At 37.7% G+C, this 26,751-nt stretch overlaps 1 protein-coding gene across 4 annotated transcripts in view; it reads left to right on the forward strand.

The window, feature by feature from the left end:
• col8a2 (collagen, type VIII, alpha 2) overlaps positions 1-26,751 on the forward strand; it is a 173,707-nt gene that overhangs the window by 49,036 nt on the left and 97,920 nt on the right. Inside the window, exon 1 of one of the 4 annotated variants that reach the window (XM_072548337.1) lies at positions 19,350-19,370. The exons of the other annotated variants lie outside the window; for them this stretch is intronic. The gene's annotated coding sequence lies outside the window, so the exon portion shown is untranslated. Of the gene's footprint in view, positions 1-19,349; positions 19,371-26,751 lie in introns of those variants that run through there. 4 annotated transcript variants of the gene reach the window in all.

The following is a 26,751-nucleotide window of genomic DNA, read 5'->3' on the forward strand; positions in this document are numbered from 1 at the left end:
TTATGTCTTTATCAGAACATGCTGTCCCAACTATTTTTGTATTGTCAGCAAATTTGGAAACATTACAGCCTGTCCCTTTCTTGACATAAATAAGTAATCCAGTAGGACTGACTGCTGTGGCATGGCTTCTCACAGGGGGTTATTTTGATTTGTGGTTACTGTCCAATAGCCCACAATGTGGATGAGTGTCAATCATCCATTGTCAAAGTTCCCTTGTTAATCTTTGACGTAGATAGGTGTGTTTCAATCCTCCTTTTGGCATAGTGAGCTTTGGCAATACTCGTTAGGAAGGATAGTGCCTCAGTAATATATGAAGGTCTCAATATGAGCAGTACTTCTGATTTGATGAACTTTAATCTTTAGGTAATGGTACTTGGATAGATTTTTTAGAGTGTGATAGAGAGTTTGAACCACATTGTTTAGAAACTCCATTGTAAGTTCTTGTTGAGCCTTGGGTACTTCCAGGTTAGGTGACATTAGTGGCCATTTTGAAATGTCTCAGGTTGATTTTAAGGTTTTTAAGTTAGTTGAGATTAAAGATGAATAGCCCATATTTTATGTCATGACAGTGCGATGCAAGTTAAATTTACAATGTTGCTGTGGTATTAATGCAAAAGAATTTTAACCCACATCCATGTGAAGTCATGTGAAACTGGTTTGGAGCCCAACTTGGCAGAAGGAGAATCAGACTTCCTTGTTTGAATTAGTCCAGGTCCTCCCTATTAAACACTAAATCATACAGCAGGCTACCAGTCCATATAACAATGCTGATCTTACCATAGAGTCATAGTATCATACAGCACAGAAACAGATCCTTTGGTCCAACCAGTCCAGGCCAACTATAATCTCAACCTAAACTAATCCCACCTGCCTGCACTTGGCCCATATCCATCCAAATATTTCTTATTGATGTACTTATCTAAATGTCTTTTAAATGTTGTAACTGTACCTGCATCCACCATTTCCTCTGGAAGTTCATTCCACACACAAACCACTCTCTGTGTAAAAAGAAATTGCCCCTATGTTTTTTAAAATCTTTCTCATCTCATCTTAAAAATATGCCCCCTAGTCTCGAAATCCTAGGGGAAAGACATCCGCATTCACTTTATCTATACCCCTTGTTATTTTTTAAACCTCTTTAAGATAATTTTTCAACTTCCTACGCTCCAATGAAAACAAATCCCAGGCTATCCAGCCTCTCCTTAGAACTCAAAACCTCCATTCCCAGCAATATCCTGGTAGATCTTTTCTGAACCCTCTCCAGTTTAATAATATCCTTCCCATAACGGGGCAACCAGAACTGGACACAGTACTCCAGAAGAGGCCCCATCAACATCCTGTACAATCTCAACATAACATCCCAACTCCAATTATCAAAGGTCTGCACAATGAAGGCAACTGTGCTAAATGTTTTCTTAACAACCTTATCTATATGTGATGCAAACTTCAGCAAATTATGTACCTGAACACCTAAGTCTCTCTGTTCTACAACACTACCCAAGGCTCTACTTTTAATTGTAGAAGTCTTGACATTGTTTGTTTTACCAAAATGCAATACTTCACATTTGTCCAAATTAAACTCCACCTGCTATTCTTCAGCCCTTTGAGGGTATTGCCTTTGGGCTAAAGAACAAACTACTTTTGGACAGCCCAAATCCAGAAAATTGAAGAAAGCAGTCAAATAATGTAAGAAAACAGGATAAGACTGGAAAGTATCATAAAACCATCTTGAAACTCGGGGTCACTGTGATCATTGTCCTCCTTGAAGGATACATTTTTTTCATGTGAGAATTCAGAATCTCACTAGCTGATAAGTATAATTGGATATAGCCATGCTCCAGATGAAAAGGAAATTAGCTGCTTCTGCCCTTAGCCACAATCATCACAACATGGGCCATTCCTCCCTGGGCACAACAGAAAATTCAGAGACCACAAGATGGATTGTCAATGAATTCCGATGCATCTTCCCTGAAGAAACAACAGGAAATCATTTGCATTCTCTGCCACAGGACTAGCAAGGAACTTAGACATGGATATCCTTTCCACCCCCACAAGATTATTGAGGATCTCAGACTGCAATAATGATTTTAATATTATTTTAAGAATTTCCTTGCTGTACATCCTCCAATGGTTGTTAGGAGATCCTCAACCGGCAAACTTTTGCAACGACTCAAAATATCTCATTTTACATCCACATGACAATTGAAATTTGGCTTGACGTATTCATATGAAATTCCTCTGTCTGTTAACATGGGAAATATTAACTCATTTACTTGAAACACAGTGAGTGTTGATGGACCTGATGACCTTTCCTTGCCCTTCTTTACAAATGTCCTTTTATCATATTGAATTAGTGAGTTGAGGAATGTCATTGAAACATGTTGAATTCATCCTGTAGCAAGGCCAGGCTATATCAATATTTTAATCAGGAATGATACTCTGCCTCTGTCGGTAACGCACACACACTTGAATTTCACTTTGTTTATGTAGAAAAACAAAGACTGTGACTGAAAATGAATACTGTAACCAACCTCAAATAACCCCAACGATGAAGTGATTAGCACCATATGGGAGACATTCTGTTCATACTTGGACAAGAGCTTGCATCGCTGAAGAAGGTTGTAAAGTGTTCTCACAGAGGCATTTCAAATCAAACTTGCAGATAATTAAATTGCCGCCAGTTACGCAGCATTCAGTCAGATGAAAGAAGTCCTTTACTCTTGTTTTCTTCACTGACCTTGTCCAGTTGCACCAAGGCTCTAATTAATTTTTCACTTCTGTTGACAGATTTCATATAAAACACGTGTTGAGATTCCAGCTACTAAGCCAACTGCAATAAAATCTGAGAGCATGCTGTGCATTTAATGCAATGTTTTAGATACTTTTATTAACCTAACCTAATAACTACCTTGACATATGCTGGAAATAACAACACTTCTTTGTGAAGTGGTGAGGAATTTTTCCAAGTCTTACATAAAATGTTAGGAAATCATTTTAGTAATTGGAAGAATACATATTCCAGCACCTGAGAGTGCAAACTTCACATCTGTTGCAGTTGCATTCTGCTCTTCTTCCCTTTCTGTTTCTTATTTTTGGCTCTTGCTGATGTTGCATCCCATTTTTTTAAAGCACGTGAGTGTCAATCAGGCCCCTTTGTCTGTCTTTTTGATTCCAAGTTACTCTGTTATACATTATGCATTGCCATGCCGACCAACTTCCCACCTGCAAGAACATACAACCCGTCTTACACAAAACTGCCTATTGAGGAGGACCAGTCACAACGTCTAATTTAATCCCTCAAGGAGCTTCTGCTGTCTCAGTGAATTGCAATACCTACCTTCCATCCCCTTCAATAAATCAACAGTTCTCCCTGATGAGGAATTACCCTCACTAAGGACCCCCCAGGCCAAGCCACCAAGTCATAACTAGATCATAACTATCACTAGATGAAACATTCACTGAACCTTCAGGCCATGCAAACTCTATCAACACCTTTTACTTCAAACCCAGGCCTAAAAAGTATTAATATGTCTCATAGCAAAGTCAAAGAATTATAGATTGGAAGTTCATATAATTTCTGACTGTCTGATTTTATGATGTCAGTTTTGCACATGACTAACTAGATCTGCATCTCCCTAGTTGTCTGAAACAGATTGTTGCTCAATGAACAGACATAAATATATTCATAAATTCAGGAAAGAGAGAAGAATAGAAGAAAGTTCTGCAGGGAAGGAGCAGAGGCTCAACAACATCAAAGTTTTTGTGTAAGTCCCAGTTAAGACTACCTGCTAAGTTACGTTAATAGATTAAACCTTCTGAATTTGGTGTTCTCAGCTGGTAAAGCTTTTCATTAAAGTGATTTTTAAAATATACTCTAATATGCATATCATAGGATTGATTTCTTGATTGAAATATCAAAGGCTGCCTTTGCCTTGATAATGCAACTACTACTTCTACTCCACATGGAACCAGTTATGGTCCATCATCACACTCGTGTTTTCTACTCCCTTTCTAACCTTTCTTCTGACCAATTTAGTAGAAATACATTCTCATCTCTTGCAAAAGGTCCTTCCTCATTAGATTTCCCTTCCTTATCCCATCAAAGTAAATTACTTCAACCCTTCTATTTTTGCTTCTCTTACAAACAGAGTCATTCCTTTCTATCTTTTACAATCTCTCTCTCTCTCTAACTCTCCATTTAAGTCAATGGAAATTAAATTCAAGGGATTTGTACAGTTCACGGTGGAATAAATATTACTAATTTTACACCATCATCCAAGGTCAAAATTACCTCCAAAGGGAAGCAACGTGCTTGGTCCTAATGAGTGTTGATTTTGTTAATGATTGTCAAAATTTAAAGAAAGACATTTGCAAACTATACTCGTGAAATAAAGTGTAAAATAACCTATTAGAAGAAAATGTAGCTTCTTACAAATGTAATCAAAGAAATAAAAGAAAAGCAATGACACATTTACCAGTCATACTATAGCTGACAGGTTTGATATTCATACTGGATTCAATGGCTCCAATATTCCATGGAGGTTTTAGTCTCCTGCCAGAGTACAAAGGCAACCACATTCTTTTTTTAACATAAAGATGAACAGTTTAGCTGGATTATTTTAACAAATCTTGTATTTATATAAAACCTTTATTATAAACAGTGCAAGGTGCTTCGGAAAAACAATACGAAACAAATACTGTCATATAATTGTCATAACACTAAGTATTCTGGTAGTTTATGTGTAAAGATATACATCAGTTATTCTGAAGATATATCTCATGAATGGTTTAGCAATGCTCACTGTTGTTTTGGGCTGATATTAGGAGTAAAGCAGGTAAATATTAAATTCCACAAGACTACATTCTCTGCCCTGATAAATATGACATACTCATGCAAAACAACAATAGAGAAAACAATACGTGGACAATTGAAATTTGAGCCTAATCTTTTTCATTGTACCCTTGTTTCATTCTTGAAATACGTTATGTAAGTCTTTGGCCTGAAGGATGTTTATTTTGCATTAGTTTGCAGTTGTCCATATTTTCTCAAGGATCATAAAAGGAATGTTGGCAAATGGTAGTTCAATTTTAAAAATGTTTTTTCAAGAGGAAAGAAGAGACTTTTTTCATAAAAGGGATATATGTCAGCCAATGATGGTTTAAAAACAACATTCCATTGAGTGATATTAAACCTAATAACTATTTTGGTGCCACAAGGTTATTGGAACATCTTACGTATTTAAAGTGTGATGAAAGCACATCTCCACATTCAGTGCTGTTCCTTCCATTCAATCATCAGTTCTATTGATTTTTAATTAAAATAGTTTTATAAAACCCAGCAGATGCTCAAAATAATGTGCATTGCCTTCTTACTGTTCACTGCTTTATAACATCAAAGATGAATATACCAGTACAATTGTCCTCATTTGGAAATTGAAAGTCATATTTGTATTTGAATTTATATTCTTTTGATAACTTCAATAAAATAACTTTTCTTTTGTTAAGATAGATTATATCCTTCTCTTCTTCCATGGGACATCACTGGCAAAGCCAGCATTTGCTGCTTATCCTGAATTACCTTTGAATCGAGAGGCTTGATTAGATTAGATTCCCTACAGAATGCCTGGCCATTTCAATGGCAACAAAGAGTGAGCCACATTGCTGTGGATCTACACTCACAGGTAGGAAAGTTTATGTGTGGACGACAGATTATCAATTTCCTCCCTTAAAGGATGTTCATGGACCAAATGGATTTTTGGATAAATCTTTATATTCCAGATTTACTTCATTGAATTCAAATTTCACCAGCTGTTGTATCAGGATTTTAATCGATGTATCCAGAGATTTAGTTTGGGCCTCTGGATTAATCTCTCGGTGGTATTATCACTATGACACTGTCTCCCCTACCAATGTAACTCATGCTTGGAGTCATTTGGAATTATCAGTCTTGCAAACTCTTGAGTTTGAGCAAATATTTGGTCAATGCTATATTAAATTGCAGTGTGGTACACACACATAATAGGTTCACAGGTGTGTCATGAATTGTATCTAAAAAGCTCAGGATGTGGTTGACACAAGTGAAGGTTTCAAACAGTCTCAATGCTAATTACAGCAGACCACCAATCAATATAAGCAAATAGTCAGCTGAATTATATAGCTGCGGGAATAGATCACAAGTCAGGGAAGTCATGCTCAAACTGACTACTCTCTCATCAGTTAACATCCTGAGTACTGGTCAGCTGGATGCATGAAAATAATCCAATGGAGTGCCACAAAGCTATGTCCTAACATTGATAGATTAAGGTATGAGGACAATAATTAAGAAAGAGACAAGGGAAACGTATGGAAGAACTTTTTCATCCCTGGAGATGGTGAGATAGGTGGTGGGCAGGGAAAATAGTTGGACATCTCAACTCTGGTGAGATATTTGCCCTCTTCTCACCACCTCATCAACTAAGTTAAGAGTGGAAATGTCCATTGGGTACTTTTTAAAATATCTATCAATTAATGCCTTTAAGTGGTCAGGTTTCAATTTGCCACTCTTAGATTCCTGCCATTTTACAATGAGAACAGTGCCTGCTTCTTCACTGGGAAATCAGGGTATGATGCCTGCCAGGTTAATGGGAGAGGCTTCAAATATACAATAGGTGAACAAGAAAACACAATGGGTGATGAGGGGATGTCTTCAACCCACTGTCCATTCCTCTAAGTCCTGTCTTCCTTGACCTCCACCTTACATTAGACAGAACAGTCACACCTAACCTCTCACTGTTAGAACATCTGAGGAATTGATGGTGATCAACAGTCTTTAGGACCCAGAAGCAGCTGGCCTCTGATTGACTAGCAATTTGTGGCACTCCAAATGCTAGTGTCAAGGCTTATGATGGACCAAGAAACTAATTCATACATTTGTTGGCTTTTAACTGGCTGGTTGGCATGATCAGTTAAATTATCTCAGCAGTGAAGCTGGTGTGCTTCTTGTCTGTCCCATGTTTAACGGCAAAGATAGAGAATTGAACCCTTAAACTTTTTGATTTGGAAAGGTAAAGCTGAGCGATAACCTTTGAGGTATCTGAGATAAAGGGAAACTACTGGCCATGAAATATTTAATATTTGGGAAGGCAGAAACATAGGGTGAAATCTTCCCAGGCCCTGAACAGGCCACGGTGAGACATATGGGAGAATCACATCAGCAGTCAAACAAAGTCTTTCCTTTCTCGACGTCAGGAGCAACAAGTCAGATTTTCCGACTGAGTTCTGGATGTGGAGATGAGATTCTCACTGGTGAGTGGGGATTATTTCTCATTATCTCCCATATTTCTTTGTTCTATTATTGGTTAATCTCTCCTCATTTATATGCACTCTCCCATCTGATAGATAAAAACTTGGTGCCAAGAATTCCTGACATAAAGGTCAGAGGGTACCTGTCAACTTCAATTCACTACTTCCTCCTCTGTATCTCCGTCGTGGACACCTGGCATTAATGTCTCAAGGCACATCCTTATAGGCAATGGTCACTCATGCCCCTTCTCCCTAGACACTGGCATCTGACACATAGCAACTTCTCTGCTTCATCATGACAAATGTCTGGCCCAGTTGCAGTACACTCCTGTCCTTCAGCAATCCTTAGCACTTACCCTGTTGAAAATATTTGGCATTCCTCTGGATTGCACTGAGCTGGGTGGCAACATTGAACCAGGCTGCCGTGGCCTCTTTTTCTAGTCATGAGGGAAGAGGATTCCCTTCCTCTGCACCATACAGTCCACCAGAATCTGCAAGTCACTGTTTGAAACGTGGTTTCCAGTATTGCCTTCTCAGCCGTGACCAGGCTGAATGTCTGCAGCTCAGGACTGCTAATGCTTGTCTGGGTGTGAAACAGCCTTTGAAAACTGACACCAGAGCTAAGGGTGCCAGTCCATTCTGAAATATCCGGAGAGTGGTGAATACTTTCAGTTACGGAGTGTGGGAGAATCTAGAAATAAACAGGGGCTGCTTGCCTTTCAAGCAGCAATAAATTGACAGCCAATGATTGATCACTGTGTCCGACCCACAATTACTAGAAGTGGGTTTCAATTAAGTCCCATCTGGCTTCTTCCACCCGGCACCCTCTATTATGGTGAAGGTGATGTTCCTCCTGCCCAATATTCTCATCTTCCTCTTCAGAGGACGGCTGCCATTCTCCTAGCTCTTAAGCATCCATCATATTCTCTCTTTGTCTGGTCCAGTTGTTCTGGGCAAAGCAAGCAAATATGATACGCTGCACTCTATCCAGACTGTAGTTCGAGGACTAACAATCAAACTGACCAAAGCATCAGAACCTGATATTCGGGAGGCCTACTTTCTGCCCAGCTGGAAGAATGGGATGCATTGTACCTATACTCAGTTTCAGTCAGTGGGTGGAGGGAGGGGTTTGCGGGAGGGGTGGTTTGCAGAGCAGGTTGCACAGAGTACCCTCATCTCCTAGTAACCATTCTTGGAAAGCATTTGGGCAGGACTGATTCCCAGATTGACTACCTCACAGACTGTAATGATATGTAAATCCTGACCCCGACTGCGCCAAGTGACTTATTGAACATGGCCAAGCTCCTGGACTGTGACCGGAGACTGTGTCTGACTGACTGTGGCAACAACCCCTATTTGGCTTAACTGAAGACTCTACCATCTCCTCCCCCCTCCCCCCACCCCCAGACCTGGAGCTGAAACTAACCATTTGCCTGAAACACATGCAGTGTATTTGCCGCATAAACTGCTCACACATACTGCAGGTGTAACACTGATGTAGCATGGTGCTACACAGAAACATGTTTAAGGCTTTGTGTGCTCACAGCTGACTCCTACAAAAAACAGCCTGTCGTTGTAACTGTGCTAAAAGGCAAAACAAGATGGTAGGACCATGAGCCTGTTGTTCCTGAATGAAGTGGCAAAGAGCACATAGGCAAAGCAAGGCAGACTTGCTCTCAGCATCCAGGTGGCTGCAAACTGAGTAAACACGAAGAAAGCAAAGAAGAAACCAGAGGTGCACCCTGTTCCCCTGCATGAGATACTGATACCTGTCCCTGTGTGCAAAAATAGCCTGACAACAGCATTAACATGGGGCACTCCAAATGGCAGCATTGTGTCAACAGCTGTATTCTAAGTGAGTCAGAAATGTGCCATGATGATGTGGTGATGCTGGTACATTCCTGACGTCAACCTCAGTGGGCAGGGAGGCGATGTGCTGGCAGTGCTACCCAGGGAGCAGGCTTTAAGGTGTTGATGATTGTTAGCCAAGAAGGAAGCCCACAGAAGCAAGCAGTGAGCTGGGGCCAGCAAGTTATATCAGGAATTGTTGCTGTGTAGTTTATCTTCCACACATGTCAGAAAAACAAACTGCATATAAGTGAGGGGAAAATAGGTAATAATGAGATGTCAATGATTGCAAGAAGGTCTCCTGACATTCCCCAACATAATTTTCACCTCACTGTTAAAACCCTGTTTGGAAAAATCATTTTTCTTTCTCTCAACATTGATTTTCATCATTTGTCAATCTCACTATATTTTCCCATCTGACTAATCATTACCCACATTGGTCTGGGTCTGGGAAAATTCAACCCTGTTCATCTGTTCTTAAAGCTGCTTCCAGCCTACGTACAAGTAGCTAGGTATGTGTATGTATGCATGTCTATATAAATATAGCTAGATATGCCTGTGTGTGCACAATGTAATTAGCTTAGTGATTTTCATCTGGAAAAATAGGAGGAGATTATAAAAACTTCCAAACTAATGATCTTCCCACTGAAAAGTAAATCTTCAATGTCAATTATTGAGGTGTTTTGTGTCAACTTGTATTGTCAAATGAAGATGCATAATTGCTTACATTTTTATTTAAACAGTGTGAAATGTCCCAAGGTTTAGATAATTCCCACACTTTCTGGTAGTAAACTGAGAAATGCCAAGTATGCCTCATATCTTAGAGGATGTGTAAATGTTTTGCAGAGAATCTGTTAAAAAGCTTCTCTTGTCAAGAATATCGTAGCCATGCATGCAGACACATTGCAGACATATGAGTATAGCAATGCTGGTTTCAATAAACTGAAAACAAACTAACCCTGTTATACAGTCTGACATAGAACAGATAGCTATCACAAACCTTGTATGCTTGGATAGCTGAGAAACTTTCTGTAAACCAAATAAAAAGTTTTATGGGCTTCAATTTACATTTAACAATCAAGTATGATGTGAAGACTCTTTTACACTCAAAAAGGAAAGTATCTTAATCAATTTTCCCAAAGAATTTCAGTCAAATAAACATCTTTATACAAGTCTGACAAGAGTAATTTTTTTTTCAATTAATGATTTGCAATTCCTTCAAACATTACTCTCGTAGGATAAGTCCAACCTGTAACTTTAAGCAAGACAGCAACAGGGCCTCAATGTTCCATTTAGAAATAATATCATCATGTAATAGATTGATGGGAACATAGTAACAGGAATAAGTCATTCAGCACTTCAAAACTGTCCTGTCATTCAGTCTGATCATCGCTGTTCTGTATGTTGGCTCCATTTACCTATGGGTTCCTTAATCCATGCTTTAGAGTAATCTATCTAATGCTGTGTTGAAATATTCAATTAATCACCACTCTCCCTAATCACTGAGTCTCAAAAACTTCTTGGACAGCAGATTTTCTGATTTCCAGCACAATTTGTATGAAGAAGTTACTACTCTCATCTCAGAATATTCTAAATTTAAATTTAAGATCTGTAATAATAATGGTCTGGATTTCATAATACGCGAGTAATTACAGCACTTGTCACTACCCTCAAAAATAGCATTATCATGAGTCTGGAACTAGCTATAGAGAATTTCCAGCATAAATCAGCAAATGTACACTGTGCACGCCACCAGCTCCATTAGGGGATATGCAATAAAGAGAACATCTCACTGGTCGTGCAGATGCAATGTACAGTAGATTTGAGGTCTGGTGATTACCCAGGCATCAGATTCATGACCCTTAATTGAAAATCATATCCCAGAAGTTGCTGTTTCACTTTTTGTACTAAATTGACAGTATTGCAATCATTGCAACTACAAAACCCAAGTCACTGGTTCTTGTATGTCTCTAGATTATTTTTGACCCAAGGTTAATAATTATTTGCTTAACACTGAGACCTGATTCTGATCTGAATATTCTCTGCAGGTGTTAATTGAGATAGGTGTCAAGTTACTCAAGGTGATTTTCCATTAACCTAGTCTTAATACTTGTTCAAAATTGAATTGCTATCTGAACTGTAGATTAAGGAATCAAATTGGATGCTTTGGCTCAGATGAAGAAACACGGAGATTCAAAGCTAGTATCTATCCTGTACATTGGTCTGCTGTCAAAGGTTCAAACGCAGTCCTGCACAGAATAATTTCAGTTAGAATTTGAAATCTAAATAAACCAAGTATATTCAATCTTGAGTAAAACAGTTATCAGGATAGCAAGTGTGTTAAACTATTTGGAAACAATTCTGGCTTCTAGTTAGGTGAGCAATGTTATTCATCTGATATGGGGCAATAGTTATTTAAGACACTGTGATAGGAAGTCACCAGGATAGTAGATTGAAGTAGACTTTTCAGCAGACAAATCACATAATCACATAAAACATATTATCTGGTCATAAAGTACAAGTATTTATATTATATAATAACTGTAAACTATATGATGACTTATAAGTTGAAATGCTTTAAACCACTTTATTAATGAACTGCTTTATGAAATTCATTATCGTGTGTAGGTTGTTTCTATGCAGTGTTGTTGAACTAGCTATGTGTTTTTATAACAATTTCTGCTTATGACAAAAACATTCTTTCAATAATTCCCTTGTTGATACTGTAGGTTAACCTATCTCAATTGGAATCAGATTTCTAAACAATTATTTGTTCGAAATTTGTTTCAGGAGCAGGTGCCAAAACAGGTTGTATTATACTTAGCACCTATTCCAAACCCGCTCAAATATAATCTCTTGATCATCCCCTTGATCATCACGAGGCAAAAAGAAATAAGTTACTTCTTAGAAAGTTAAGCCACCAAGGGCTTTTTGAGATCTTATTAATTGTGTGCCAGTTTCCAGCTCTGGTATCTAATCTATCCATCTTCAACAATAAAATAATCAATAAGATGTATTTGCAGTGACTGATTCAGTTCTGAAAGTTGTAGTCGGATTTATTGCTCCTGTACAGACAGTTCTCTAACACCACCTTGCTAACTGATTTTAGTTCCAAATCTGAATAATGGCATGGAGTTATAGAACTTGTTCAGCAAAGAAACACGAAAACAGCTGATACCTTCAGGAGTCTGTATTTTTTTAATGGTGTAATAAATCATAATTAGTGGCAAACAACTGCTTCAGCCTAGAAAATTTGATTTTATAAATATGGAGCCTCATTCCCTCAGAATTTCATTGAGATTCGGTGTATTTCATTTTTTTTTAATCTCCCTCTCTTAAGCCCAACCCACCCTGTATTTATTTTTGAATGTGAATTTACAGTGAATTAAATCTAACTTCAGCCTCTTAGTTGAGATAATACTTGTCACATTGAGGTTTCTTTTATCTGATTGATTGAAGAGCCACACTGTTGCTTGTCCTGCTCAGGCATGTGCAGATCTCCAAGTGAGGGTGTTGCAATGGAAATGATCCCAAAATGCTGATACTTTCTGCCAAATCCCATGCCAAGTCTATTGCCATAATACTATTCTGTACAGTACCTTGTAGACATCAGAAATATGGTTTGGACAGCAGACTGTAGAATGTGGCTCTATTCCATCATGCTTTGTGGATAAATATTAACCACTTTTTGAACTTCTGCAGGTGGATGTTGGGCCAATGGCTGGGAAAATGTTCAAGACAGAAACTAACCAAATATCAGCAAAAAAAAACCCCGTGGTTTAGAGAAACCAGACAAATAAAATGCATGTGGTCAGAAAGCCACCACAGTATTATTTCAAAACCAAATCTGGATTTTTTAGCAAATTACATAAACTAAAATCTTGAAGGAATTACTAACCTGAATGGATTTTTCATGAGTGTTAGAAAATTAACAAAATATATGCTGTATATTTGTTAGTAGTATTTGTTATTTTTTGGTTGCAGGCAGATAGGTTAGATGCTGGAGCTGGAATAACCAATTTGGCACAGAGTTTATAAACAGTCAAACTCTCAGAAGCCTTGGAGTTTTAACTTTCGAAGATGCGATTTGCATTTTGTTGGCTATCAAGGCCTTCTTTTTATTGGAGACACAATTTGGCTTGCCTTGTGGGACAAGCAGCAACCCTGGTCTGGCAAATATTGAGCTCTGGAAACATTAATTGAATGTGGTAGTTAGATTTGTGGCCTGGAAGCAGCGCGTGGCTGGCAAGAGATTGCGGTCAGGAACACGAGACGGCTGACCCTGGGACAAAAATAAGTTGTGAGAGTTTTGAGGTTTTGCAGGGGCTTGGGAAGGGAAGAATGATCCAGAGGCAACAAAAAAAAAATCAGGGGAGAGAAAACCCAAGTTTTCCTTTTGCAGCCTGCATGTCCTAGTTGCCAATGAAACCTGAAAACAAATTCAAATTTAAACCTACCTAAGATTCCTTTCAACTTCAACCTACCTCATGGTTGATTAGCTCAGTTAGTTGGATGGCTGTTTTGTGATGCAGAATGAGGCCGACAGCATGGGTTCACTTACTGCACTAGCTGAGGTTACCATGAAGAACTATCCTTCTCAATCTCTCCACTCACCTGAGACATGGTGACCCTCAGGTAAAGCCACATCAGTCGTCTCTCTCTTTAACGGGAGAGCAGCCCAGGTAACCTATGGTAACTTTACCTTTACCACATGAAAGGGTTAGTCTGGTCGAGAAGTCACCATTGCTCAACACTGTTTTCAAGTTAATGTTGCCACTGGTCTACGAATGCATGATTATAGCCTGATCAGTAAACTTCAGTTAGGATAGGTTTTAAATTTCCCACATGACATTGCTGCCATCAGAATCAGGCAGATAGGAACAGAAAGCCGAGGATGAACCTCATGCTTCAGTCTAATCCTCGTTTTCTCTTCCCTCAATTGTATTTTTTTTAATCCTGCTGCTGCTGCTTATATCTTATCCTACCAGGAGACCTGTTGTCCTGTTAGGTGAGTCTCATTTCTTTGCTTCATCCTCACACACCCGCAATAGCTCATCTTCAGCTTCTTTGTGAAATTTGTCATTAATTACACCTAAATAGATTCCTCTTTCTGCTCCCTCCACATCACCCTGGAAAAGAGACCACTATAGTTTTTTAGCTCTGACCAAACAGTTTAAATTTTGACACTTTTCTGGGTGTCGCTTTATAAGAGTTCTTTTTAATCTTGCAATTTTAAGTACCTCTTCATGGGTCTTACTGTCTGTATATGATTTTTTTACATCTGTTTTATCTACATTCCAAAGGCCTCTATTTTCCTCCATAATTATTGTCCAGGTTTCTGAGGCTGACATGGAAGTGAATAGAATGTCGCATATTACAATTTTTTCCCCTTGTTATCACCTTGACTTTTCTGCTGAATACGCACCTTTTATCTTCATAAAACTACATTGGATCTAGATTATTCAAAAATATGAGAAAAACAATCATTCAAGAAGGAACAATTGTTGGGGTTGGCCATCCGATAAAAGGAAGTAATGTAAAACAGCCATTTTAACAACTCACTTCCTTTAGTTCAAAAGCGCAAGTCATTTAGTGGCTATCTGAAGAAATTTCTGTAACATAATTCTTCCATGCAGAGCTCAAAGTATAAATTGACTGCAAGTTATTAAAACACTAAAACTTTCAGAAAACTGAACAGGGCTCAACACTAGATTCAGAGACTAATCATGTGGGTGTTAGACTGATTGATTCCTCATGTATAAGTTAATAATGCTTAAAGATGAAAATAATGTTACATAATAAATTTTAAAGTATTATTGGAATTGTTAGATAAAAGGTGGAATAGTCAATTAAAAACAAGGTTTTCTTAACGGTGGGCGGTTTTAAAGAAGCAATGTGAATCACATGTGTTTTCAATTTGTAACTTCAATGTTATATTTCAAAGGCTAAAAAAGATTACTTTTATGCAGATTACATATCGTGACTAAGATTACTTTCGACCACTAGAAACCTAATAGGTTCTTTTCAAATGAAAATGTTTGGATTTTAAGTTAAATTCATTAATCTGTGTTGCTGTATCTTTAAACTGGGAAGGCATAATGCTTCAAAACATTTGTTGAGCATAATTACTTTTGTCAGAAATTTGATCCTTCTGACAATATGGCCAGAAATTGACACCCCCGTTCTTATAACTTGATCCCAGAAATTTGTTGGTTCCATGCAGAATGCGATCTAAAAATATTCAAGCATGAATCTGTTCGGACCATTTAAAAAAGCATTGAGAGCCAACAAATTGCAATAGGTCCCACCAAATTTCATAAATGTGCTTTTAAAACCTACCACCTAAATCAATAACTCTACACAAGGGAAACCAGGACCTTGGCTGCCCAGCAAATTCCAGATAGTGAAAGGACAATCAGAGTCTAGATTGATAATTATAAAGACCAGATTTTTAGGAACATGATAGTTCAGGATGAAACTGAAAAGAGGCTGAATCGTTTTTGTGGTCCCAATGCGACATTAGTCCATCCAATCTGGCAAACAACAAAGCACAATATCATATAATACATGTGTTCAAATAGGAGAATATGTCTCAAATATGATAGAGTTGTGTTGGGCTGCACCTTGAATACTGTGTCGATTTCCATTAACACAAAACAAGGTAAAATTCAAACAGTGAACAGAGGCCTGAGCTTTGAGAAAACAACATTCTTGCACTTTTCACCTGAAAAGGAAGCAGAGCAAAAATAACTTTCAAGATTCATTATGCAATTTTTAAGAAGTACAAAATATTAACCTTGAATGTTATTTAAAATCAAATTAAGAGTCAGAGAAATGGGCACCTGGAACCCTTTGAAACGTTACTGAGAAGTTTTAGAGGGTTCTGACTTGTAATCAAATTGTTACATAGTAAAGCTTAATGCTGATAAGCTAACAGAAACATGATTTAAAAAAGTGTAAAACTCCATGGACCTTGAGGTTTGTGGGCACGGTGGCTTAGTGGTTAGCACTGCTGCCTCACAGCACCAGGGTCCCAGGTTCGATTCTAGCCTTGGGTGACTGTCTGTGTGGAGTTTGCACATTCTCTCCATGTCAGCATGGGTTTCCTCTGGGTGCTCTGGTTTCCTCCCACAGTCCAAAGATGTATAGATTAGGTGAATTGGCCATGCTAAATTGCCTGTAGTGCTAGGTGCATTAGTCAGAGGGAAATGGGTCTAGGTGGGTTACTCTTCCGAGGGTCGGTGTTGGGCAGAAGGGCCTGTTTCCACACTAGGTAAAAACAAGGACTGCAGAAGCTGGAAACCGCATTCTAGATTAGAGTGGTGCTGGAAAAGCACAGCAGTTCAGGCAGCATCTGAAGAGCAGGAAAATCGACATTTTGGGCAAAAGCCCTTCATCAGGAAGGGCTTTTGCCTGAAACGTCAATTTTCCTGTTTCCACACTGTAGGTAATCTAATCATAACTACAGAATATCTGAGTTCATCGTGAAGTATTAAACCACAGATTCATTTCAACAAGCTAAAAATGATCAAACTAGTGAAGACAGAAATTCCATGCAAATTTGTTAGATCGGTTTTTGAGTGTTCCTGAAAAAACAATTCTTGAAGTTTTTTGTCTTGCACTTGTCAGAACATTTCACAAGAAGACCAGTTTAAGGAGAAACTCAATACTGTATACTATATGAGAGGAGTGTGCTGACTGATTGGCAAGTAGATTCTGCAAACACTGGTTAATGATGGATGACTGTTAAGTGCCAATCTTTTGTTAAATTTTAAACAAGAAAGGTTGACTCTGCTGAACCAGTGAATGATTGTCACTTAAGTTGTGGAATTGAGCAAATGCTGTGTGTGTACACAGAGTCATAGAGATGTACAGCACATAACAGTCCCCTCAGTTCAACTCATCCATGCTGACCAGATATCATAAATTAATCTAGTCCCATTTGCTAGCATTTGACACATATCCCTATAAACCTTTTCTATTCATATATCCATCCAAATGCCTTTTAAATGTTGTAATTATACCAGCCTCCATCACTTCCTCTGTCAGCTAATTCCATAAACGCACCACACTCTACATGAAAAAAGTTGCCACTTACGTCCCTTTTAAATCTTTCCCCTCTCACCTTAAACCTATGCCCCCTAGTTTTGGACTCCCCTACCCTAGGGGAAAGAACTTGACTAGTCACCTTATCTATACCCCTCATAATATTATAAACTTCTATAAGATCACCTCTCCACCTCCAATGCTTCAGGGAAAATAACCCCAGCCAGTTAAGCCTCCCTCTATAGCTCAAACTCTCCAACCCTGGCAACATCCTTGTAAATCTTTTCTGAATCCTTTCAACTTTATCAAAACCTTTCCTATAGCGGGAAGATCAGAATTGCAAACAATATTCCAAAAGTGGCCTAATCAATGTCCTGTACAGCTGCAACATGACATCCCAACTCCCAGACTCAATGCACTGCCCAATAAAGGCAAACATACCAAACACTTTATTCACTGTCCTATCTACATGCGACTCCATTTACAAGGAACTATGAAGCTGCACTCTGTGGTCTCTTTGTTCAGCAACACTCCCCTAGACCTTACCATTAAGTGTATAAGTCCGCCCTCATTTGCCTTTCCAAAATGCAGCATTTATCTAGATTAAAGTCCATCTGCCACTCCTTGGCCCATCAGATCATGTGATGTAGGGCCCGTTGTATTCTGAGATCGCCTTCTTTGCTGACTACTAGAGCACCAATTTTGGTGTTATCTGTAAGTTATGTCTTTCCTGTCTGAAGTGATGAGGGCCCTATGTATTAATATACGTAACTTTCACACACACGTGCATTTCCTTTCAGCAATACTTGAGCTCTGTACTACCATATGACTACAAAGGAACCTCGATTATCCGAACGACATGGGCAGGGAGTATTTTGTTCGGAAAAATCAAATGTTTGGATAATCAAATGCTGGATAACACAGTTTAGCCAAGCATCGGGACCTTGCAACCTTGTCCGTATAATCCGAAATTCAGATAATTGAATGCCAGATAATCAAGTTCCTCTGTATATAATATAGTTTTCTATAATAAGGGCAACAATAAACTTCAGTCTCAAAATGAATCATTGATCATATATAAAGGTATAGATTAAAATAATTCTTCATTCCAGAAATATGTGATTGTTCTCAGACAATAATTGCTTGTTTTCCTGGACTTGTGTATTTGTCATCCAGTGTTTACAGAGTCATGATGAGCTAAGCTTCTTCATGTAGTGTGTACCATCTTGAATTCTGATGGAGATAGTTTTAATCAACCTGTGCAGATGTGTAACAACATCTCTGAAATCGGTGTGACTTGAATCAGGGTCTCCTAGCTCAGAGGTAAGGAAACCACCACTGTGTCACAAGGATCTCCACCAGATAGTGTACACAATGATAATGAGGTTGGAGTGTAAGGTGTCTAAGTTCTCTTGAGTTTCTCCATAACTCTGACAGAACACCAAAGCAATTGCGAGAGAAGCAACATACAAGATTCATCGGGCAGAGTGTCCTGTTTAAATTTCATTCATACCTAAAATTCCAATCTTTGAGAGCAGTGGTATTTAGTGCTACCTTCACTTTTGTGAAAAAACCAGAAGTGGTAAAATGTTGCTTCCTTAGAAGCAGTACTGTTTTCTTCCCTACTGCTCTGAGTAGGGGGTTCGACATAGGACAATATTGAAGAAGAGAAAAAGTACTTTTGTTGGTGGCTGGAATTACAAAGGTCCAATAAATCAATGTGATCTTCTGTACATTTTGTTTGACAAAGTAATGCAATTACCTCACAACATTTAGCGTCACATCTGTGTTTTCCTAAATTAATATCTGTATAAAAAGAGTACAGAGATGTCTGACTTTTTGTGGGTTGAAGTTAAAGCACTTGAGAATGAATACCATGGGGGAAAGAGTGTGATCATCACTCTGAAATAAATCTCACTACAATTCCATGTCTTTCATTGCTTAAGCAGGAGGTCAAAGCTATATTTCATTTGACAGTCAACCGCTTTGCACTTCATAATTCTCTTCCACGTTGTTTCCATTTGTACCAAATAAGCGAAATCTGAGCATTTGAAATGACAAATTTACTGCAACGTGTGTGATAGAAAGAACACATGACAAACATAAGTGAAGCATTTCACTTATAACTGACGTTAAATACATGGATTGACTCACTTTTCAACTTCAAGACAAGAGAGAATCATTTCCACTTTGGGGTAAGCAAGATGCTTTTTTGAATATTTCCCCTTACCTTTGTGTTTAACCGTTAAGCGCAGTTATTGTGATCAGTGCGTTTCTCATCCTTTTTCAGTTGATTACACTTAAATCTTTGACTATAGGAAGTTATTACTAACTCCTACAACTTTTTGCTCCGAAGACTTTGTTATCCTGATTACTTTTCATGCACTCACTTACATTACAGGTTGCAATTATTTCCACTATTATTGCTTTAAGGTCCTTTCTAATATCTTGTGACATTGTGGTTATGAGGCACAATTGACAACAGCTTTCACTTATACAGTATCTTTAACATATCAATCATTCCAAGATGACTTTAGGCTGAATGTTTATGAAGATGATCGATTGAGTTATTCTACCAATTTGTCAGTCCCTCACTCCATTCTGCTGTCAAGCTCGAGTCTTCTAAGTTCCAAAGGCAACCTTCCCTCTCTTGGATGGGCGCAGATGATCGACATAGAAATTTCTGCCAACAATGATCCTTTCCCATTTTAACTGGGACTGGATGCTTGAGCCAAACATTTTGTTGAGTCTGGTTTCAGCAACAGAAGAATTAAGCAAAATGTCCCCAAAGGTTCCTACAAATTTGGCGAACCTAAGCAGGCCAGTTCCTCATGCTCTGTAACAATATATTAGTCCATTCCTTCACCTTTGCTATACAAGATCATTAACTGGGAAAAATCATCTCCATTATCATTGTAACATTTATGAAATTTGAAGGGTGGAGAAAAAAGAGAAGAGTTTTATGGGTAGGGAAGTTGTATACTCCGTTGAATTATGACTCCTGAGTTTCAAGCTTGATGGATTATCCAAACGCTACATCCAATACATTCACATGGGATTGTTCCAGGTTTTTACAATGGTTTTCATAAACTTTTACAGCATTAAGACACTATTTTCCCAAACTTTATTTGCAAAATGATGGTATGATCTATTTTGTAAATTAACTTCTCATTTAAAAGTCATTGCATCTTCTTCCGAACCTGGTAATAACTAGCATGCACCATTAAAGCTTCAATTAACTACAATGGAATTTTCATGCATTCATGTTCTTTGGATTTAAGGCTTAACAAAAGCTTTTAAAGAATGTGCTTTACAAGATCTGAGCACAAACAGTTATTGTAAGGAAAGCGTGCTTACCTGTTTCCATGGTGATTATGGATATGGCATCATTGCCTTTCATTTACAGCTGAATGTTTTACCCATTGAAAATATGAATGTTATGCAAGTAATGGATCAATTATAAAGCAAAACAACACACTTGGACTAAACTACTCTGACTATCCACCCTATCTATGTCTCTCATAATTTTATATACTTCCATCGGGTTGCTCCTCAGCCTCTGATATTCTAGCAAAAACAATCTAGCTTGTTCAACCTCTTCTTATAGCTACTACATTCCAATCCAGGCAACATCCTAGTAAACCTCTTTTTCACCCTCTCTGAAGTCTCCACATCCTTCCTTTGGTGGGGATACCAGAACTGTACACAATACCTCAAATGTGACCTAACTAAAGTTTGTGGCCTAAACTAAACCAAACATAACTTGCCAACGTTTACATTCAATGCCTTGACAGATGAAAGCAAGTATGCCATTTGCCTTCTTTACTACCTTATCCACTTGAGTTACTACTTTCAGGGAACTTACACCACCAAGATCTCTCTGTATGTCAATGCTCCTAGGGGGCCTGCCATTTACTATATACTTTCCTCTTGCATTTGACCTTCAAACATGCATCACCTCATACTTGTCCAGATTAAACTCCATCTGCTATTTCAACACTCAACATTCCAACTGATCTACGTCCTACTGTAAACTTTGATAACCACAATTACTATCAAAAACTCCACAAATTTTCATGTTGTCTGCAAAGTTACTATTCAGACCACCTACATTCCAATCCAAATCATTCATAAATATTGCAAACAATAGAGGTCACAGCACTGATCCTTGCAGAACACCACAGGCCACAAGTCTATAGTCAAAAAAACACTCCTCCACAACACCCCCCTGTCTTCTATAACTTTGCAACTCACTCTGGGTCTCGTGTGATTTAATCTTCTGGACTAGTTGACCATGAGGTAAAGTCCATGTAGACTATTTCCTGCCCTCAATCATTTTTGTCATTTTCTCAGAAAACTCCATTAAACTTGTGAGACAAGGCCCACCCTGCACAAAACCTTGATGACTATCCCTACTAATCCATTTATTTCCAAACAAGAGTAAATTCTGTCCTTAGAAATCTTCTCCAGTAACTTATCTACCATTGATGTAAGACTGAGTGCTCTATCATTTCCTGGATTATCTCTGTTTCCCTTCTTAAACAAAGGAACAAATTGAATATTCTCCGATCTTCTAAGAGCTCACCTCTGGCTAAAGATGATACAAAGATCTCTATCAAGGCCCCAAAAATATTTTCCCTTTTGTCTCACAGTACTCTTGATTCCTGTCCTCTTTAATGGTTTTCTAGACACCCAACACTTCAACCTTAATATTGATGCGTTTATTGTGTAACTAAACTGAATTTTCAGAATCAAAGGAGAGTCATATCAGACTTGAAATGGTCACTTTGTCTCTCGCTCTACAGATGCTACCAGACCTCCTGTTTTTATTTCAGATTTCCTGCAGTACTTTTGCTTTTACTTCATTATAAATATACCTGTAATTAACAAGTAATTTTAGTTAAATAATAGGCTCAATAACTTATCATGATGCAGGAAATTTAACTGTCAAACATAAATTTAATTGTGCGAGTTTGCACACTCCTGATTTAGAGTGATGCATAATTTGCCCTCTGAAGTGATACTATTACATTAATGGGAGCAACAGCATTTGTTGAAATCACAAGAAATTGAGTGAAGATTGAGATAACATCTTTACATCTGAAATTGTGATCTCATTGTTTATGGGACAGATGGTTATTTATGGCATATTTCTGGATGGTGGTGATGAGGGATGATTGAAGTTGCATGTGGACAGCATGGAGCTACTGTCATATGGAATTGAAGTCAGCAAAGATATAGCAGAAAGATATAAACAGGAGATACAGTGTAGGCTCATACTCATAGGGAGACTTTAATATGAATGACTTATAGGATGTTTTCTCATCCTGCAAAAGAAGTACAAGGTGAAATAGAACATTGAGAACAGTTGGACATTTGCAAATAAGAATTTTACCTTAACCCTAGCCATCCTAAAACAGTTAGAAAAGTGAAACAGTTTATGAACAATACTAATTTATAATGTAAAGCCATTTTTAAAAGTGCCTTCTGCATTCATTCCTTTGCTCTCCTGATGATAAGCCTGCCACATTTACTGTGTAGATTGTTTTATCACCAGGAGAGAGCAACACTAAACTATTTGGCTCATACCAGCCCAAACGTGCCAAACCCTACTGTTCATCATATTGTATAACTGAAGTAATTTTACAGCCTCTTATAATAACATGGCTAGTCTTACCAACTGATTAAACCTAAGGGAAAGTGTTTTTTTAAAAAGAACTGCATTTAGCTTGGTCAGTGGGTGCATATGCTATTTGTGTATGTGTTTAAAGTGTACTGTTGCACACATAGTTCTGACGAACATCTAAATAGTTCATTTCTCTCCTGAGATTTAACCGATTAATGAGAATAACCAGAAGACTATTAAGAGTGTAGAGGGAGATGGGAGTGGGTGGGTTTGAGGAAGGTGCAGACAGAGATGACAGGAGATCTTGATACAGTCTGGTGAAGTGTGCTTTTAGCATCTGCGTAGTGTATAACCCAGGAAAGCCAAGCCAGAGCTTGTAGCTACACCTCTGACTTCTTAGCTGGCTTTTTGGCCTGAACATTATTCATTCTGACGAACAGGTCTCAGCACTGTATTATTTTCACAACTGGTAACTAATAAAAATGGGGTCTGTGGCACCAGCAAGCCCATGATGGATGTGATTTGCATTAAAAATTTCCGAATGAAACAAGTGATAATTGTGGGAGTCCCTGGACTCCAAATATAGGCTATTTATGTTGAATTATAACAATAATCTGGAACACAAGTCTTTTTTTAATTTAGTCTTGATAATAAATCCAAAGACTGTTTTTCTTACATTTCACTTAAGCTGGGGGCTTAAATATTTAACAAACAGTGATTTGGAGCAACTCTGAATATGTGGTTTCAAAACAGGGCGGCATAAATTATTACTGTGGAATAAATAGAGGAATGAAAGTAAATATAAATCTGAATATATTTTGAAAGGTTTTATTTGAAGAAGAATCTGAGGATTGGACTTAAAATCAGCTCTGGATTCAAAACTGAATTTGTTCATTTCAGCAATTTATACAAGTAGCTGTCCATAAATACAATTTCCAAACAATGATCTTCTTCACTTCTCAAATGCTCAAACTCCAGCAGAGTGGCCATTTTAAAAAATGTAGAAACAGCTTTCTGTTGCTCCTCAGTATATACTACACGGCTACTTATTAGGAAGATTTGGTGAGTAAAGAAGATTATTGCCATTGTTTAACAAGAGGAGGAGAGAAATGTATGAAAATGCAAATGATTAAACAGCTATTACCATTCTTCTATCAAGGTAAAGCCTAATATTTATACTGCTTGTATTTTCAGAAAAATAACTTGATAAATAACATTGAATGCATATTGAGGAGAATAATGTAAATTGTTAAATTGAATTATTCAGTGTTCACGTTTATGATGACTCAAGGAGCATTGGGTCATAATTTTCAGTGCATAATGTAAAGTGTGTGTTTGTGGTAAGCAAAGCATTTAAATACAAGTCTTTTTTTAAAAAGTAAAATCTTAGATGATGAGAATCGATATTGGAAATTTGATTTTTTTCTGCCAAGTCATCATAATACCAAAGGACCAGTGAATTCTTTTTGTATCTGTGCCAAGTTGTTGATGCATCAAAGTGAAAATAGAAAATATGATCAAACTGATCATTAAAAAAATCTGGAAGCAACCAGATGACTTTAAAAAGGAGAGCTGAGAACTAAATTGTTCACAGCTCATTAGGTTCATTTGTAATACCAGACATTTGGAAATTTTCAAAAAATTCAGACGCATGATTCAAGGAATGAAAGCTTAAAATCTTTAGTAGGAAAATGTTACAGCTGACCATAAAGCAAGTTGTTCAAGCATAATTAACTAAAGGAAGGAGGGCAAAGGTCCAAACCTACATGAGTTTGTGAAAAGCAAAACATAATGCTTTATGAGATATAATGCTTTGGAGATGTAAAAGAATTAATAATATGTTCATGTTTCAAATGCTAAATACCTTGCCAATCAAAAGAAATGATTTGCATTTATATGGTTCAATTTTATGACCTAAAGACCTTCCAAAATGCTTCACAGCCAATGAAGTACTTTTGAAGTCTAGACACTATTGTAATATCGGGAAATGGAGCGGCCAATGTAAACACAGCAAAGTTCCTACCAAAGTTAATTCGATATATGACAAGATAAACTGTTTGGTAATATTATTTAAGGGATAAATGCATGACAACCAGGAAAATGCCCTTGCTATTTTTCCAGTAGCAACTATGGATTGTTTATAATTAACTAAGACAGCAAACATACTTCAGTTTAATGTATCCAAATGATGGTACTTAAGACAGTGCAGATCTGTTTCAGTTAGATATAGCCAAAATCCAAAGTTAGTGTCTGACATGAAGTTGATCATGATTCCTCACTAAGGTAATGCACTGAAAATTATGACCCAATGCTCCTCGAGTCATCATAAATGTGAGCACTGAATTGTTCAATTTAACTTGATTGTCTATTTCAGGAAGAATATTCATGTTAGGCTTCTTCCATTAACAAGTAAATAACTATTTATTGGAAATAAATTGTTTTTGATTTGTAGCAGAAAGGCAACAGCTGTCTATTACTACCTCTGCCCTTGACCCCGTTACATCTTTATAGTGTCAAATCTTTCATCTGACATGCTATCCTAGATGTGATCCAATTTCATCCAATCATGCATTGGAAATACTGAAGCCCTCAGCACAAGTGTTTTCTCTTTGTCAATGATTCTACTTTATTACCCATCCGCTGTCCCAGACCGACATAGACTGTACCCAATTTTGGCATCATATTTACCCGCAGTTGCAGCCCATATCAATGTAGGTTGCATGCAATGCCTAAGATTATATTGGTTGTGCCTATTTTCCCCTCTGTAACATTGCACGTTTCAACAACTGTTCTAGTCCATTTGTTTATGAAACCCTCATCAAGGCATTGCCATTTCCAGTCTTGTCTATTTCCATGCTGTCCTGGTTGGCTCCTATTTTCCATCTCTGTAAAAGTTCACTCAAAATTCTGCTGCTTTGATATTGACTCATATCAGAATCCTCTTCACCTATCGCGTCTGATTTGCCTTCACTACTGACTCACTAATTTTAAGTTTTAAATTTTTATGTGTAAAAATACCTTCATTGGCACACTGCCCCTTTCTGTATTACACCCTCCAGCCCCACAAGCTACTCCAATTCTGTGTTCTGCCAAGACAAGCATCCTAGGCTTCATCCCATTAGCAAAGGTCACGGCTTAGCTGTCTCAGTTTTAAGCATGGAATTCAATCCCTAAGGCTCTTTGACCCTCTGTGCTCTTGCCACCTCATTTGGAAGCAATAGTTCTAGCTTATGTTATAATTTCACAAATGTAACAATATATAGGGTATATATTCCTTCAGGTGATAAATCAAATTCAGCTTTCAGAAATTAGCTGAACACCAAACTATTAGGCTGTAGATTTGTGCCATTCAACAGTTTAAGAGTTAAATTTTGATAAAATCCAATAATAAACCAATTATTTCCAATTAACTCATGTCTGATCATTCTCAGTTTTATGTCTCCTCTGAGGCAGTCCAATGCACTTTCTAGAGTCACACAAGCATCAGATTATCCAGTTCCTGAATCAATGTGTGGGATTTGGCGATGTCTTGTTTCAATCTATTGAGTTTTTAACGGAAACCATATGTAAAAACAATCAGGAGAAATGGGAAAACTAACAATACAGTTTGGTTAGAAAAAATGGGAATTCCTGCATCAGCAGAAATATTAAATTTTGGATACAAGAGTTGAATAATATCTTTCGACTGAAAGTAGCATACATTTTAGGAATAGTGTTCTTATTTGCCAAGATACTAGGTGCCTAGAATGCCAAGTCTGGATTCTACACCACATGCAGTTTTAATTTTTTCAAGTGCTTAGGTCTGCTATGAAAGGTTTTTTGTGAGGTGCTGGAAGTACTTTATTACTAAACCTGGGTGCGTATGATGTCCTAATACTTAATGAAAAATAACTGAATGTCACGTATAGCATAGTCAAATTTACAGCACTGATAAAGTGAATATTCTCATT

Source organism: Chiloscyllium punctatum, chromosome 27, assembly GCF_047496795.1.
Source record: "Chiloscyllium punctatum isolate Juve2018m chromosome 27, sChiPun1.3, whole genome shotgun sequence".
Classification (NCBI taxonomy): Eukaryota; Metazoa; Chordata; class Chondrichthyes; order Orectolobiformes; family Hemiscylliidae; genus Chiloscyllium; species Chiloscyllium punctatum.